Source organism: Sarcophilus harrisii, chromosome 3 (assembly GCF_902635505.1).
Source record: "Sarcophilus harrisii chromosome 3, mSarHar1.11, whole genome shotgun sequence".
Classification (NCBI taxonomy): domain Eukaryota; kingdom Metazoa; phylum Chordata; class Mammalia; order Dasyuromorphia; family Dasyuridae; genus Sarcophilus; species Sarcophilus harrisii.
Genome location: NC_045428.1, coordinates 578,873,790 through 578,883,212, shown reverse-complemented (window position 1 = coordinate 578,883,212; position 9,423 = coordinate 578,873,790).

Sequence of the window (9,423 nt, the reverse complement as noted above, 5' to 3'; positions counted from 1 at the left end):
CCCCATCCTAAAGGAAAGATACAGAAGCATCTTCCCAGCAAGAGTGTCTATTGTTTGCCTGCAGATTTTTCTCTCCAATACTTGCAATAGCTGATAAATGGATTTGAACCCTATCTGTTTAGGTCAAACCCAAACAAAAGCTTACACTTTTTTTCAAAGAAAAAAAATTATTACTACTTTTTATTTTGACATCACTTCTAGTATATCCCTTCTCCCCACTCCCCACTGAGAATTCTTCTTCATAATTAAAAATTAAAAGTGGGAGGAAAGACGGTTCAGCAAAACTGACCAGACTTCAGAGAAGTCTGCCATGAGCTATGTGTTCTGCACCCATTATCATCCAACTCTGAAAAAAAATGGGGGGAGGGGTTGGGAGGGGGAGAGGGGAAACAGGAAGAGGGGAAGTAGAAGGCTTACACTTCAGTCAAAGAATCTTTGAATCAGAAAGAACTCAAGAGGCCATTTAATTCAATCAAAGTCCCACCAAAAAAAAAAAAAAAAAAAAGGAGAATCAAAAGCATCTCTCTACAACAAACACAGAATCCATCAGCCAGTTTCTCCCTAAAGACATTCTGTGGGATGTCACTACCTATATTTTCCAAGGTCTCCAATTTCACTTTATAGTAATTCTGGTCCCTAAGGGTTTTTCCTGATATTAAATCTAAATCTGCCTCTGAAATTCTGTCCATTGCCCCTAACAGGCCTGTGACCAAGAAAAAATAAGTCTAATCATCCCCTCCTCTATCCCATTCCCCACATATAGTTCTTCCAACAGTTAAAATTTTTTTTAGTGGAAAAGAATTGGAAACTAAGGGGCAGTGACCACCAAATTATTAATAATATATTAATAGTAATATATTAAATATTAATATTAATATAAACATGATGAAATACCATCTTGTCATAAGAAATGAGGAGGAGGAACTCTTCTGAGAATCCTGGGAAGACTTGTATAAACAGATACAGAGTGAAGTGAGCAGAATAAGAAAACACCTTTTACAACAACATTATAAACATCTGATGTGGGAAAGATTCCAATCTTTGGTTCCCAACCCCCCCTAGTTAATGTAAATTACCCTTTGACTCACAAATCCTGGTCCCTTTAAATTCCAATAGAAGATCAGGACCTGTCCCAGCCCCACCGGATCTGAGCCAACTTTGGGGCTACACCCAAAAGCCCCTCTAGCTAAGTCTCCTACTATAAAAGGGCCACATTGGGAACCCCTCTTTGCAGAGATTCCAAACATGCCAGCCATGTCAGGACCCTCTGTCCACTAGACCCTCTGTCCAGTGCCCTCCTTATCTCTACCTTCACCTATCTCCTACTTCTAAACTCAATAATAAACCTCTTTTATCAATCTAACTCTCGGGCTAATAAATGCTTTTATTGGGGACTCATGCCGCTACTAGACCTCATTTACCGCCGTATCCTTGCACCAAATCCAAGGAGGTTACAGGGGAGCTCTGAATTCCTGTACCCCAAATCTGCCACTAGACCTTAACTAAATCATAATTTCATTTAGGTACCCCAAATCTAGACCTCAACACATCTACAACTTGAAGGTTTAAGTACTCTGATCAACAAATGCAATGATCACCCATGATTCCATAAGGCCAATGATGAAGCATAAACTCACTTCCTGACAGCAAATTGATGGACTCAGGGTACAGAAAATAATGTATCTTTGGGTTTTTTTGTTTTTTTGTTTTTTACTGAGGCAATTGGGGTTAAGTGACTTGCCCGGGGTCTCACAGTTAGGAAGTGTTAAGTGTCTTAGGCCAGATTTGAACTCAGTTACCTCCTGACTTTAGGACTAGTGCTCTATCTACTTCACCACCTAGCTGCCCTGTAAATGATGCCTCTTTAAACATGATCAATAAAGGAATTCATTTTTCTGGGGAAGGTGGTGGGAGGGAGGAACAAGAAAGAGAGAAAATTGATTTTTGTTCATTGAAAAAAGACACAATGTTAAAAGCTCAAATACTTAAAAATTGCTCTTGTGGTCTCCCCAATCACTAAGTTGCATCCAAGTTAAACATCACCAGTTCTTGCAATTGCTCCCTGTAAGGCAGTATCTCAAGTCCCTTCTTAATCCTGATTGCCCTTCTCTGGATAGTGTCTGGCTTATCAATGAATGTCCTAAAATGTGGAGCCCAGAAGTGAACAAATTATCATGTGTGATTCCTGACTGGTCCAATGTACTCTTATTCTCTCTATAAATGCTTCCATTCATCTTCTACAAGAAAAAGAAAAATGATTGCATTTCTGATGTCAGAGGCCAGAACACAGCCTTCTAGAGCATCACCCCTATTGAACAGGCGAGTAGAGTACACTGGGAAATGAGAGGGTTGTTAGGGAAACATAATGGTTGTTTTATATAACCTCTTGGAATCTGAGGCAGTGATTTAAAAAGAGACCTAAATTTATTTCTAAATAGAGATAAATATAACATTAAATCATTATCAGACATGAGAAATACAGAATGGACCATAGAGCTTTAGTTTGGTTCCATTTAGTTGGAAATGGCTTTTAAAGGGAAACGGGGAGAGGAGGGAAGAAGAAGGATAGAGAGAATGAGAGGAAAGAAATAAACTCATAACAATAATAATAAAATAATACTTTTGATGGAAATGATAATGTTCCCTTGGAAAGATGGTCTGTCTTTGTCTCCAACAAGAATGCAAAACCTCTCAGCCTCTTATCTGGGAAAGATTCAGGTCCTGGATTTGCATTCAGTCAGAAAGAAGGTAGCAAAAGCTTTCAAATGCAAATCTCCCAACTTAGTTTGCAGACAGAGCATGGAATGAGTGGCCTAGCAAAAAGGAGACTGAAATTAAAATTAAAAAGCTAATAAAAGGAAGGGACCTTTATCCCCGCCCCCAACATTTACGGGCCCACAAAGGTGATGGAAAAAACCTTAAAAACAATCCAAAGCAAAGAAGGGTGCCCTTGAGCTTGAACACTGGCAAGATTGAAACCCCCTTGAGCTGAAAAGACAAACCAAGAGGAGTTAGCTGTCCTATATCCTACATAACTACCTGGCAAAGGTATCACAGCTCATGGACTTTTGGAATCGGAAGATATTATCTGCCATCTAATTCAACTATTAGTTGAAGAAGAATGCCCATTGCACCATCCCAGTGGTTATTCAACCTTTGCTTTGATAGAAGGAGCAAACTACCATTTTCATTTCTGGAAACCCTTTTGTTGTCGGAAGATATTTCTGAAATAAAACTCATTGCTTCTTTGTAAGCCCTAACATTGCTCCCTTTGGGACCAAATAGAATTCATCTTGACCTTCTTTAATATAGCAGTCTTGGGTATACCTAAATATAGCTATTATACTCTGTATGAGTCTTATCTTCTCCGGGTTTTGTTGTCGGGATAGAGGGTGCTCCAGTTAGGAGATGGCTTTTCTTTGATGACCAGGTCAAGATGACCATTTGTTGAATAGGTTAAAGAAAAAGTTCTTGTTCAGGTTGGGCTAGATGCCCTCTGAGGTTCCTTCCAAAATCTGAGACCTGCTGATTTATTCAATGTTTGTTGAAAGAACAAATGAATGACAGGAAGAACTTTGATAAGCCAAAGAAAAGAGCAATGAGGATTGTGTAAGGTCTCAAGGTCATGTCGCAGGAAGACTCAGAGAAGTCGAGGATCCTTGGCTTGGAGAAGGCTCAGGGTTAATATAATTAGGGATTTCAAGTGTTTGAAGAGCTGTCACAGGAGGAAAACAAAAGCCAAAAAAAATGTGGATGAAGAATTCATCTTGATCTTGTTCCCAAAGGACAGAACTGGGAGGAGTTAGTAGAAATTAGAGGCAGATTTAGGGTGACTGTAAGAAAAAATTCCTAATGAGAACTACCCCAAAATGAAATGCATTCCTCTTTTCTGGAGGTCTTGGAGCAGAGGCTGAATGGTCATTCATCAGCAGTGTTGTGGAAGACATCCTTGTTCAGGTACGGGCTGCATAGAATGGTCTTAGATTTCAGAATTCCCTTCCAACTGGAGATTATGTGATTCTGGGGAATCAATATTTCCATGCCAGTTATTCACATACCATCTGCCGACCTGCATGTGACACCAAACCCTAATAAATGAATATGAATCTCAAATCCGCCCACCATGTAATTTAGCTAATAAGCACTGTGGAATACCCAGGATGTACTGACTAGTTTATTTTGGTACTGATGGGCTGGGGTGGGGAGGGAAGAAGGCAATGGCACTAAAGAAAACATGGGGAGCCAGCAAAATTTTTAACTGTGGTCCAGTTTTCTATTTCACGGGGGTAAACCCTATGTTTTAGCTCTCCCTCCCCAGTTTTATGTTATCTGAAAATTTAATAAGCATGCCAGCTAGAAAAGTCTTCATCCAAGTCATCAATAAAATTGTTCAGTAGAGCACAGGGCCAAGCAGATGCCCACAGGAGCCCAGAAACTCAAGAGTCCCAGAGTACCAAATCATTGACATTTTTCCTCCATGAGGCACCAAGGACAGTTCCAAGCTGCCTAGTCCAGTCTTGAGGAAGCCTTAGTCATGGAGACTTAATCAGATATCCTTGGTTCCTTCATCAAAATACTGACAGACCTCCACAGGTAGAGGATTTAAAAGTCCAGAATTCTCAGGTCTTCTTTTCCATTCCTTCTCTCTCTCAAGGAGCTGTCAAGAGCTTCTTCCTTTTCCTGCCCAGAATATGCTATTTCACTACTGTCACTTGGAATCCCCAGCTTCCCATGAGGCTTAGTTTAGGCTTAATTTCCCTTTTGTTCTTGAAGAGTCCAACTGTGGCCGATCAAACCAATATGATCTCAGGTTCCTCTGCCACAGTTTCCCTGAACATTTGGGGTGGATTCTCTAATTTTGCAAATCTTGCCCTTTTTTTTGAGCTACTTCAGTTCTGCTTTGCTCATAGGGCACCATACCTTCTCTAATGAAGGCACAACTTGGATACTTCCTCCATCCTCCCAGAAGCCTTTCCTGGTCTGTTCTTTCCCCTTAAGAAGAGTCTCCTTCTTATCTGCATCCAAGTATCCCAGGCCTCGGAGGGTGGGCAGTGTCTTGATTTTACCTTGTGTATCTGGCACCCAGCACAGTGCCCTGCCCATCGGGGCAATGTAACTGGCACCCGTTATAATGTGCCTCCTTATCTAGTCTCCCATATTCCAAAGGAAGCAGCGTTGCAGCATTTCAGCCAACACAGACAACATGAAGGCTCTTGGGGAATTTCCAAGAGGTCAGAGCCATACAGGATCTGCTTTAGGAGAGAACTCTAGAGGGGAACAAACCAAACCCCCCCCCCCCCGAACTTATCCAGATCCTCTGAAAAACACCAAAGTGCAGTGAACCACCACGGACTAGCCAAAGGTTCTGCTGCTGCTCGAAGCATCTGCTGAGCCTCCCAGCCTGGAAGGACACCTTAAATGGCTATTCTCTGCTTCTATGTTTCCTCCCACCCTATTTAGTCAATCAGGAAGTAAATCAGTGCTGGGCTGGGTTTCAGGAATCCTGAGGAGGGAGAGACTCCACCTCTAGCCTTTTCAAACTGTGTCACCTTAATCCTTCTGCGCCTCAGTTTCCCGATCTGTGAAATGGGGCAAGTAAAGCCCTGTAGTAGCTCCCCATGGGGCTGCTTGTATTGACATAGCGTGGAGCATTGGAAAGAATGGGGGATTCAGCACCTGAAGACGTGGGTTCAAGTCTGCTCTGCTAAGTCCCACCTGTGTGAGGTCGGAGAGCTCCCAAGAACTCCGAGCTCACTTCAACATGACAGGGCTCTAAGCCACTGCCGGCCTTCCCGCCCTGAGGTCCTCTCCATCCCCTCACGCTGCCCTCCCTCGTCTGAAGGGGAAGCCGCAGCAGCCGCATCCCAGCAGCCGGAGTCGGGCAGTCCTGCCTCGGGACACAGGCTCTCCCGGCTGCCGAGACCGGCTCCAGAGGCCCGTGGGCACGCAGGATTGAGCGTGGCTGCGGGAGGCTTTGCTGGTGGGGAAGAGGGGGGAGGGAGGGAGAAAGCGGGAAACCAAGTGTTTCAGAGTGGGGAGGGACGTCCGATCTGAAAAGTGATCCCTTTTACAGGACGTTCAGGAAGTGATCAGGCTTTACTTAAATTGATGTCTCTTTTTGTCTTTCTCTGCTTCTCTTCTGTCTCTGTCTTTCTTTTTTTCTTCTCTTTCTCCTATTCTCTTTTTCCTCTCCTCCCCTTCCCTCACCCCTTCTCTCCCCACTCTTTCTGCCTCTCTTCTCTCTCCTCTCCCTCTTTCTCTCCCTCTCTCTCTCTCCACCCCGTCTTTCATTTCTCCTTCCCTCCCTCCCTTTTTCTGTCTCTCCCTGCCTCTTTGTCTGTCTCTGTCTCTCTCTTCCATTTCTCCTTCCCTCCCTCTCTGTCTGTCTCTCCCTTTTGATTTCAGAGGCATAAAGACCATCAGGGGAGGATCAGCATTTTCTCTACAGAGTCTTAAAGAGAGTTGCTTGGAACACTAAGTTTCCAGGATCATAAGCCTATACAAAGCAGAGGAAGGATTCGGACCTGTTTTCTTGACCCCAAGGCCATTGCTAGATCCACCCCGCCATGTTGGCTTTCCATGAAAATCTCTATAATGAGGGGTAATCCACTGCCTTCCAGTGTCACCCATTCCCACTTTGACAGCTCCAATTATCAGCAAGTGTTTCCCTTTCCTTAAACCTAAATTAACCAGCCCTCCTCCCATCATCTTTGGTTCTGTCTCCCAGAGATTCCTCTTCCATGTGTCTTCCTTTCTCACCATCAGAGTGAAGCGACTTGCCCAGAGTCACACAGCTTAGTAAGTGGATGTGCTCCCACTTGAACTCGGATCCTCCTGACTCCAGAGCCAGTGCTCTACCCACTGCACCACCTGACTGCCCTACTGACAGTCTTTAAACTAGACCTGTCATGTCTTCATCCCCAGTCTCTCTGGCCCATCCCCGTAGGATATGCAGTTGTTTCACCCAGCTTCCTCTGGTGTAGGAGGCTAATCACCTCATCTGCGAATAATCCCTAATAAAGTCAGAGTGGAAGCCAAGCAGAGCCAGGCTGCTGACTGAGCATACCCAAGTGATGGGGAAAAGAGGTCAGCTCATTGTTTTACTTTTCAGATCTTCAGGGTGTGGTCAGAGGGTGAGCAAACCTGAAGACCTGACGCTAGGTAAGAAAGTGACCTGCTTCTTCTGACAAGGATCAAGTCTGCCACCCATCCCGTCCTTCCCCATCCCTGCCTCTGACCTCAGGTAGTACCCAAGGACTCTAGCCTTAAGTGAAACTGTCTTAGGCCATTCTAGGAAAGAGCTGCCCGGAGTCCCCGTTTCCAAAGCCTCTGCAGGCCCAGCAGCTGCTCGGCACCCAAACCCCGTCCCCTTTTGTCATCTCAGTCGCATCCGAGGGAGGTCACCAGCTTCAGAATCCCATCTTCCATCTGACCTTTTCTGCTTGGCTCTGTTCCCGTCCATTCTCAGTCGGACTATTTACGGGATCAGAGCCAGAAGTAAACCCGAACAAGACCCACAAGGCCATCCAGTCCCCCAGCATTACTGTCCAGAGGAGGAAATCAAAGAGACTCCAAGTCCTGTTGAGAGATAGTTCCTGTGAAAAATGGATCCCAATTCTTTCAGCTTTTTAGGAGGAAAATGACAGTCCTTGAAATAAGCTTCTGTAGAAACTGGCGGGGGATGTAGCTGGTGGGTGACTTCCGAACTTGCAGCCTGGATGAGACAAGGATTGGGTATCTCCTTTTAAAAAAAATCTTTACAAAAGAACATCTTACTTCAGATATCCTACCTTGTATCCCGCCTCCATTCTCCATCAGAGGAGGGATGAGACCAGGCAGCCAAGGAACTCTGGGAGACACCTGGCAATGGGGGAAGGCAGACACTTCCCACCTGTGCACCCTTCTCACCTTTTGGCTGATCTGATTCACTTTCTTAGCCAGCTGTGCATCCCGTAATTAGCCCCTCCAAACCCAGACTTTCAAAGGCACCGGTGTTGCATAAGTAAGTTATTTTCCCAACGGCTGCCAATCTAGGGAGATATTTCTGGTCAGGTTTTGACAGCTCTCGGGTGTTAACTGTGCAAAGTACTGGTTTTTTGAGCTCCAAAAGTCTTCAGACTTGATAAAAACTACCCTATTAAAAAGCAGAGAAACAAGCAGCACCTTGGGCTAAGACCACAAGAAATGTCAATCAGAATACACTGTCATGAAATCCTTGCTTGGCTGGAAGGCTGAAATCATTCATTCATTCACTCAATAAACATGAATTCATATTTTACTGTCTACAGAAGACAATAATAGGCATCGAGAGATATGAAGCTAATGAAGGCCAAAATGCAAACAAGACCACAGTGCTAGATTAGGATTCAGAAAGACCAGAGTGTGAATTCTGTTTCTGACACTGTCACTGTGAACCCCTGCATCCTATAGTCAGGTTGAGTTCAAATCTGGCTTTAAGATATTTATTAGCTGTGTGACTATGGGCAAGTCACCTCACCCTGTGTGCCTCAGTTTCCTCATCTTAAAATGAGCTGACAAAAGAAGTGGCAGCCCATTCTAGTATCTCTGCCAAGAAAAACCCAAATGAGGTCATGGGGAGTCAGACCCAACTGAAAAACAACTAAGTAACAATGCCGCTGGTTGCCATTTAACCCCTGAGCCTGTTTCTCTGAAAATCACACAAGGTGATTGTGAGTCCCGAATAAGATAATGACTGTAAAGCCCTTTGCAAACTTTAAGATGCTTTATAAGTGCCAGTTATTATTATGGAACTGATAGCAATGATTAGGGTAGTCACTTAAGTGAAAACTCCAATCTCTCTTCACTTTTTTTTTTTTTTTTTTTTTTTTAAGTTTTCAGTCATGGCTGACTCCACATGACTGTAATTGGGGTTTTCTTGGGAAATACTGGAGGGATTTGACATTTCCTTCTCCAATTCACTTTACAGAGGAGGAAACTGAGGTAAACAGCATGAAGTGACTTGCACAGGGTCACACAGATACTAAGTGTCTGAGGTTAGATTTGAACTCAGGTCCTCCCAACCCCAAGCCTGGCCCTCTATCCACTGTACCCCCTACCTGCCTTCATTCCAGGACCAATTGAAAAGAGGGCCATCCCAACTTTTACATGGCATCAAATGCACCAAATTGTCAGAGAGGATGATGGCAGCTATAGACAGCTTGATGTAGTACAAGACGATTTGGATTTAAATCCTTCCTCAGATGCTTATGAACTCTGTGATCATATGCAAATCACTGAAAAGCTCTGAGCCTCAGTTTCCCTATCAGTAAGATGGGGGTCAGTCCATCCCTCACAAGGTTATTTAGAGGACCACGTGAGCTAAGCAGTAAAAAGTGCTCTGCAAACCTCAAAGGCTAAATAACATAGCAATAGTGCTAAGATCCAAGTTCCAGAGACCAGCTC